The 9,081-nt window shown below is 39.1% G+C and overlaps 1 pseudogene; it reads right to left on the reverse strand.

Annotated features, from left to right (window-relative positions):
- Positions 1 to 2,706: 2,706 nt before the first annotated feature.
- Positions 2,707 to 3,946, reverse strand: LOC104658567 (annotated as a pseudogene).
- Positions 3,947 to 9,081: the final 5,135 nt, after the last annotated feature.

Raw genomic sequence — 9,081 nt, forward strand, 5'->3', positions numbered from 1 at the left:
GTGCGATCTTGGCTCACTGCAACTTCTGCCTCTGGGGTTGAAGAGATTCTTGTGCCTCAGTCTTCCTAGTAGCTGGGACTACAGGTGTGTGCCACCACACCCAACTATTTTTTTTATTTTTATTTTTTGTGTTTTTAGTAGAGATGGGGTTTTACCATGTTGGCCAGGTTGGTCCTGAATTCCTGACCCCAAGTGATCCACCTGCTTTGGCCTCTCAAAGTACTGGGATTACAGGCATGAGCCACTGCTTCTGGCCTATAGGTGGATTTCTGGCTTTGGGTTACACACACACACTTGTTTATAGGAGTTTGTAAATTGGGAGTAAAATGTACTCTGAAAGGAAATCACTTGATAGGAACCACTATTTGGTAAGAAGAAGTGACTCAAGAAAAGAAGTTCCTTGTGGTTTTAAACTTTATTATGCTATGGGTCCCTACAAAAATATGCTCCTCCTCTTCTTCTTCCTCTTCTTCTTCTTCTTCTTCTTCTTCTTCTTCTTCTTCTTCTTCTTCTTCTTCTTCTTCTTCTTCTTCTTCTTCTTCTTCTTCTTCTTCTTCTTTTTCCTCCTCCTCCTCCTCCTCCTCCTCCTCTTCTTCCTCCTCCTCCTCCTCCTCCTCCTCTTCTTCTTCTCTGATGTAAGACAAAAGCTTTTAGCTAAATATTACTGCTTTAAATTTTTCAAAACAAGAACATTTCTCAGCAAAATTTTGTATTTCTTTGTTTTAGTGTAGAAAGAAAAAGCAAGGGATAACTGAAGTCTAAGTTCAAGCTAGATATATTTGTTTACATCGGAACAACAGTTTTAAACTCCAGGAAAGAAGTGCTGATAGCTCAGAAGATAAAGCAAGTAATGGGTTCCAGTAAAGTTGGTTGGGGAATTTTGTTTGTTTAATTTTTAAATTAGTAGTGGCCTCTTTTCAAAATGTTTGTTTTTAAGATTCAGGTTAAAATTTGGATAGATACAGGAGATTTGGGAATTAGACAATATCAGAGAAAGATGCTGAGGTAATTTCCATTTCAGAAAATTTATCTAACTTCGCCTAAATGGATAAATGGAGACATTTGAAGCATAAGAGTTTGGCATTTCATGTCCCAGCTTAGAGGACTTCTGCTTGAAACAGAACAATTGGTTTGAAGTACAGTATCTAGATCCTTTCACCAAAGAGAAGGAAAATTGCCCATTCTGATTAACCAGCAATTATCTCTAATTAAGGAATGGAAGCACAAGTTTTCAGTGGTATCACTACTTGGCACTCTGTATGCAATCAAGCAAGGCAAGGTTCCTATGTCCACAAGGTTCCTATATCCAATTATTTTTTTTCTAGTCAAGAAAAAAAATAATTAGGATAATTAAACAAGTTGTAGCAATCATTTTTTTACAATCAGAAAGACTGCAACAGATCCAATTAATTCTTTGGTAGATGCAGAGAGTAGTATTTATGCTTTTCTAAAGGCCAGTATTCATCATGGACTAACAGCAAAATGTTTCAATACCATCTCAGCAGAGTTTGTATTTGATTTCATAGTATTCTATAAAGTGTCAGGCATTTTAGAGATATCACTAACAGAAAGGTTATGCTTTCTAAATACAGTCACACAACTACTTCGTACCTATGATATAATTAGACCGTGACACTCTTGAGGGCATCTAAACTTCAACCTGTTTAAAAATATAAATCCCTATGAACGCTCAAAGAAAATATGCTTCAGGCAATTTATCTGCAGTAAAATGATTTAACTATGGGACAATCATGTTCATTTCTTCATATCTTTAATATAAAATTTACCATTTAAGATGATTTCATTGTTTAGTTGGAAAGCTTTACTCTACCAATTAGTATAAGATTTAAAAAAAAATCCTTTGTTTCTTCTTCATAGAAATGGTAGACTTTTTAAAATAAAAAGTGCATTTTTCTTCATAACATTAGTATCTGTCACTATAAATAACTTGAAAAAATCTTCCAAAGTGTCAACACCTGAAGTCAATTGTGTGTTTCCTTTCAGGTATTACATCATTTATTGATTACACATGATAATGGATGATACACAAGCTTCATTCCCATCTGTAATTTTATCTGGTACCATTATTCAATTTAGATGTATTGCATAGGATGTGCCAACAATCATTTTAATAACCAACAATTCCATGATTTTGCTTTGGTAATCCCTTTTAATGGTGAACTTCAGGTCACAACAGTAACTATCAGTTCAACCACACCAAGGTTTCTAAAGACAATGGTTTCTCCACCCAAGCAGGTTGTATATGAATTCCAAACAGAACCTGGCATGACCCTGAAGGAACTCTAACTTCACACTGTTGGAGAAATTTACCAAGATAGTTTCAGAGTAGACCAACTTTACACAGCACATTAAAAAAAAAAAAAAAAAAAAAAAAAAGACATTTATTCAGCATCCCAATCAGGCTATTATATTTAGCAATCAACAGCATGGGTGAAAAAAAAATCTACATTAAAACCCTTTGTTGGAATGGTTTACACTTTCCACAGAACAGAAACTAAAATAACCTGTTATACAATTAGTCACAAATGCAGTCCTCGAGTTTTTTGCCCGTATACATGAGTATTTGTCTAAAACATGTCTGCTTTGTAGCAGCTGGGCTGCTTGGCCAGCTGTGCTTGGCTGAGTTCATAAATCTGTTGTAACCTGTAGCTTCCCTGTCACTTCTGTGGCTCTCCTCTCCTGCTAAGGTTTGTTTCCTAATTAAAACCTTCTGCCACTGCCATAGCTACTGCTGGTACTGGAACCACCATAGCCACCTTGGTTTTGTGGTTTGGCAAAGTACTGGCCTCCACCACCATAGGGGACAGAGCTTCTGCCTCCAAAGTTTCCTCCCTTCAGGGGTCCAAAATTTGGAGACTGATTGTTGTAATTGTCAAAATCACTGTAGCTTCCACCACCTTCAAAATTGCTTCCATCATTACTAAATCCTTTGTAGTCATCTCCACTGCCACCATATTCACCACCACCATGGCTGCCACCAAAGTCACCACGACCATGGAAGTTTCCTCCGTGACCAAAGTTGTCATTCCCGCTGAAACCACCTCCAAGACCACCACCAAAGTTTCCAGAATCACTCTTGCTTTGACAGGGTTTTCCTAGCTTCACAGTTGTGGCCATTCACAGTATGCTATTTCTGAATGACAATCTTATCCACAGAGTCATGGTTGTCAAAGGTTACAAAGGCAAAGCCCCCTTCTTTGCCAATGCCTCTGTCAGTCATGATTTCAATCACTTCAATTTTTCCATACTGTTCAAAATGATCTCTTAGGTGATGTTCTTCAGTATCTTCTTTAATGCCACCAACAAATATATTGTTCACAGTTAAGTGGGCACCTGGTCTTTGAAAATCTTCTCTTGAGACAACTCTCTTTGGTTCTACAACTCTTTTTTTTTTTTTTTTTTTTTTGAGATGGAGTCTCGCTCTGTCCCCCAGGCTGGAGTGCAGTGGTGCAATCTTAGCTCACTGCAAACTCCGCCTCCCGGGTTCACGCCATTTTCCTGCCTCAGCCTCCCGAGTAGCTGCGAGTACAGGTGCCTGCCACCACGCCCAGCTAATTTTTTGTATTTTTCATAGAGACCGGGTTTCACTGTGTTAGCCAGGGTGGTCTCCATCTCCTGACCTCGTGGTCCGCCTGCCTCGGCCTCCCAAAGTGCTGGGATTACAGGCCTGAGGTTCTACCACTCTTCCATCTACCTTGTGTGGGCTTGCATTCATGGCTGCATCCACCTCCACAGTGGCATACATGACAAACTCACAGGTGCTGTAGCGCTTGGTGTTTGGATCTCTCATTACCACCCAGTCGGTGAGCGTTCCCCATTGCTCAAAATGGCTCCTCAGGCTCTCATTGGTTGTTTCAAAGCTCAACCCTCCAATGAAGATCTTCCTCAGTTGTTTGAGCTCTTTAGGAGACTCTGACTTAGACATAAAGGCAGGGAAAAGAGAGACTTTGAGGATGCTTCCTTTGTGGCGTCCACGGGCACATAGCTAGGTGGTGGCGTCCACGGGCAGTTAGGTTTCTTTAGTTTAGTTTTTTGGTGAATAGTTTTCTCAACATTTTATTATAAACATTATCAAATATATTGAATAATTGAAATAATCAGAAACAACAAATTTGCATATATCCACCATCTTTTTTTTTTTTTTTTTTTTTTTTTTTTGAGACAGAGTTTCCATCTGTTGCCCAGGCTGGAGAGCAATGGGGAGATCTCAGCTCACTGTAAACCTCTGTCTCTTGGGTTCAACCGATTCTCATGCTTCAGCCTCCCAGGTAACTGAGATTATATGCACTGTGCACCACCACATCCGGCTAATTTTTGTATTTTTAGTAGAGATGGAGTTTCACCATGTTGGCCAGGCTGATCTTGAACTCCTGTCCTCATGTGATCTGCCCACCTTGGCCTCTCAAAGTGCTGGGATTACTGGCGTGAGCCACCATACCCAGCCACCACCATCTAGATTCTACAATCAGCAATTAATTTGCTTTATTATACATTTATTCAGCCACCTGTTTTTTGATCCCTCTGTCCATCCATTAATCCATCTTTTTTTTTTTTGAAGCATTTCAAGGCAAGTTGTAGGCATCAACATACTTCATTCAATACGTCAGCATGCATATCATTTTTTAGAGTTTAATGTCATGTATGTGAGTTTTTCTTGGTAAGATTTTATATATAGTAAATGCCCAATCTTTATTTCATTTATTTATTTATTTATTTATTATTGGAGACAGATCTCTGTCACCCAGGCTGGAGTGCGGTGGTGCTATCATGGCTCAATGAAGCCTCAACTTCCCAGGCTGAAGTAATCTTCCCACCTCAGCCTCCCAAGTAGCTGTGTCTATAGATGCAGGCCACTAGGCCTAGCTAATTCTTAAAAAATTTTTTGTAGAGACAGGGTCTCACAATTTTGCCCAGGCTGGTCTCAAACTCCTGGCCTCAAGTTATCCTCCCACCTTAGCCTCCCAAGTAGCTTAGATTACTGGCATGAGCCACCTTGCCCAGCCTCGAGGCACAATCTTAAGTATAGCATTCAGTGAATTTTGACAAATGCATAAACTTATATAATCCAAACTCCTGTCAAGATACAGAATATTTATATTTTCCCAGAAAGTTCACTCACATTGCTTCCCAGAAAGTCTCCACCTATCCATCCCTCTAAAGGCAACCACTACTCTCATGGCTTAGTATAGTACAGTGTGTAAGAGTTTCAGTGTTCCATCACCTCACTGACTTTGGTGTGCCAATCTTTTTATTTTAGACATTCTGATATATTTATAGTAATATATCTTTAATGATTTTGAGCATTTATTTGTGTGTTCATAGCATTCTCATATCTTTATGAAATATTGGTTTAAATCTTTTACCCATTTTAAAGTGGGTTGTCTTTTTTTCTTTTCTCTATTTTTGAGTTGGGAGATTATTTTGTCACCCAGGCTGGTGTGCAGTGGCACCATCATAGCTCACTGCAGCTCAAACTCCTGGGCTCACACTATCATCCCGCCCCAGCCTCCCAGGTCCTGAGATTACAGGTGTGAGCTACTGCACCCTGATGTCTCTTTATTATTGAGTTGTATTTTTATTTTGGATAATAGTCCTTTCTCAAATATATATATATTTGCACCTTTTTCCCAGCCTGTGGCTTACCCATTCACTTTCTTAGCACTGTCTTTTGGTACAGAATGTTGGCTTATCCAGTTATGCAAATCTTTCAAGTATTGACACATTTCATTACACAAAATTAAAACAACATTCATTAATAGCACCACCAATCTCATCAGAAAAGTCTTTATCTATTGAAAGGTTGTCAAGCTTGTGCTGGCAGACATGTGTCCCAAAATTCTGGTCAGGTGCTATGGCTTATGCCTGTAATCCCAGCACTTTAGGAGGCCAAGGCAGGAGGGTTGCTTGAGCCAGAGAGGTCGGGGCTGCAGTGAGCCATGATCACACCCCTGTACTCTAGCCTAGGTGACAGAGTGAGACCCCGTCTCTAAATAAACAAATAAATGAAATGAAAAACCTGTGCTTTGATAAAATGAAAATTCTAATTTTTGCTTGAAAACTTGAATTTTATATTTATCACATAAGTTTTTCCTGTTGAAATAAACCACTTTTTTTCCTTTTAAATAAAATGTTTGTCAATATCCTATTCCGAATAACCATAGTTTAACAGTCATTCTTTCAAGTAAAAAATGGTGCTCGATGAAAAACTCAGCTAATTCACCTCACAACTCAATCACACAAGTGTTCTTCCTCAAGAAAACCATCATACGTCTGTATACAGCAGAAGTGCTTTATATGTACTTCTGATTTCATCATATAGAATATTAAAAAATTTATAGTTAATAAACTCAATTTTTTAAAAAGAGGGTAAAAGTCCTTAACAGACACCTCACCAAAGAAGATATACAAGTGGCAAATAAAGATATGAAAAATGCTCAACATCATGTCATTAGAGAATTGTAATTTGAAACAACGAGGTATCACTACATATCTATTAGAATGGCCAAAATCCAAAACGCTGACAACACGAAATGCTACCAAAAATTTGGAGAAACAGGAACTCTCATTTGTTGCTGGTGGAAATGCAAAATGGTACAACGACTTTGGAAGACAGTTGGACAGTTGGGCGGTTTCTTACTGAACTATTAAACATAGTAGTTTTAGTAAAACTAAACATACTCTTACCATATGATCCAGTTATTCAGCTTCTTGGTATTTACTCAAATGGATTGAAAACATATCCACACAAAAACCTGCACATGAATGTTCATAGAAGCTTTATTCATATTTGCCAAAACTTAGAAGCTGTAAAGAAGTCTTTCAGTAGGAGAAAGGATAAATAAACTGTGACACATCCAGACAAAGGAGTATCGTTCAGAGATAAAAAAAAAACAAATGAGGCCGGGCGCGGTGGCTCAAGCCTGTAATCCCAGCACTTTGGGAGGCCGAGACGGGCGGATCATGAGGTCAGGAGATCGAGACCATCCTGGCTAATACGGTGAAACCCCGTCTCTACTAAAAAATACAAAAAACTAGCCGGGCGACAAGGTGGGCGCCTGTAGTCCCAGCTACTCGGGAGGCTGAGACAGGAGAATGGCGTGAACCCGGGAGGCGGAGCTTGCAGTGAGCTGAGATCCGGCCACTGCACTCCAGCCTGGGCGGCAGAGCAAGACTCCGTCGCAAAAAAAAAAAAAAAAACAAAAAAAACAAATGAGCTATCCAACCATGAAGAAACGTGGAGGAAACGTAAGTGCATCTTACTGAGTGAAAGAACCCAATCTGAAATGGCTACATAATATATGATTCCAACATATGATACTCTGGAAAGAGCAAAACTATGGATTTAGTAAAAAGATCAATGGTTGCCAGGGGTTTGGTGGGAGAAGGGAAGGGATGAATAGGTGTAGCACGGGATTCTTTTGTTTGTTTGTTTTTTGAGACAGAGTTTCACACTGTCACCCAGGCAAGAGTGCAGTGGCGCGATCTCAGCTCACTGCAAGCTCTGACCCCTGAGTTCACGCCATTCTCCTGCCTCAGCCTCTCGAGTAGCTGGGACTACAGGCACCTGCCCCCACGCCAGGCTAATTTTTTTTTTGTATTTTTTTGGTAGAGATGGGGTTTCACCGTGTTAGCCAGGATGGTCTTGATCTCCTGACCTCGTGATCCCCCCGCCTCGGCCTCCCAAAGTTCTGGGATTACAGGCGTGAGCCACTGCGCCCGGCTGAAGCATGGGATTTTTAGGCAGTGAAACTATTCTGTATTGTCCTATAATTGTGGAAACATGACAGTACACAAAACCCATGGAATTGTACAACACTAAGAGTGAACCTTAATGTCAACTATAGACTTTAGTTAATTTTAATGTATCAATATTGGCTCATGATTGCAACAAATATACCACACGAATGTAAAATACTAATAATAGGGGAAACTGTCAGTGGGGGATGAAGAGGGTATGTGGAACTCCGAAAGATCTTCAGAATTTTTGGAAAAACCTAAAATTGCTCCAAGAAATTAAGTCTGTTAATGAAAAACAGATGTACACTCAGGGGCCAAGAGTTAATTAAATTAATAATTTTTATTGATTCATCCAGAATATTAAGTAAAACTGGTTTCTTCTTCTTCTTCTTCTTCTTCTTCTTCTTCTTCTTCTTCTTCTTCTTCTTCTTCTTCTTCTTCTTCTTCTTCTTCTTCTTCTTCTTCCTCTTCCTCTTCCTCTTCCTCTTCCTCTTCCTCTTCTTCTTCTTCTTCTTCTTCTTCTTCTTCTTCTTCTTCCTCTTCTTCTCCTTCCTCTCCTTCCTCTCCTTCCTTCCTCCTCCTCCTCCTCCTCCTTCTTCTTCATTTAAACTGAGTTTCTAGTGGTATAAAAGACAGTAATTACTAAGTATAGTTAGGTGCCACTGCCTTGACTCATGCTAAGGTCCCAGCAGTTTGGTCCACTATTGTTTTTGCCCCATTAGTGTAAATGTCAACACAGTAAAAAAAAAAAAAAAAAAAAAAAAAAAAAAGGCAAATATTATCTTCATATTATTTTGATCCCTAGGGGTCCATGACTCATGCTTTAAGAACTATGGGACTTTGATGTTCTTAGATGCAATTTTCTTCGTATTTATCTTCTTGGAAAGTTTTTCATATTATTGAATCTATAAATTTATGCTTTCACTAAGTGTGGGAAATTTTCGGTGATTATTTTATCAAATACATATATTTTTTTCTATTCTCTCCTTTTTTTCTTGTGGGACTTCATTAGATAAATGTTAGAATATTTGATATTGTACTCTAGTCCTTGAGGCTCTGTTCTATTTTTTCACCAATTTTTTTCTCTATTCTTAAGCTTGGATAATTTCTACTCATCTATCTTTAAGTTCAGCAATTTATCTTTCATCCTATGCTTTTAAGTTCACCCAGAGAATTTTAAATTTTTTTAAAAGAGAATTTAGGCCAGGCGTGGTGGCTCACACCTGTAATCCCAGCACTTTGGGAGGCTGAGGCAGGTGGATCACTTGAGGTCAGGGGTTCAAGACCAGCCTGGCCAACATGGTGAAGCCCCCGTCTCTACTA

This window comes from Rhinopithecus roxellana, chromosome 16 (genome assembly GCF_007565055.1).
Source record: "Rhinopithecus roxellana isolate Shanxi Qingling chromosome 16, ASM756505v1, whole genome shotgun sequence".
Lineage (NCBI taxonomy): Eukaryota > Metazoa > Chordata > Mammalia > Primates > Cercopithecidae > Rhinopithecus > Rhinopithecus roxellana.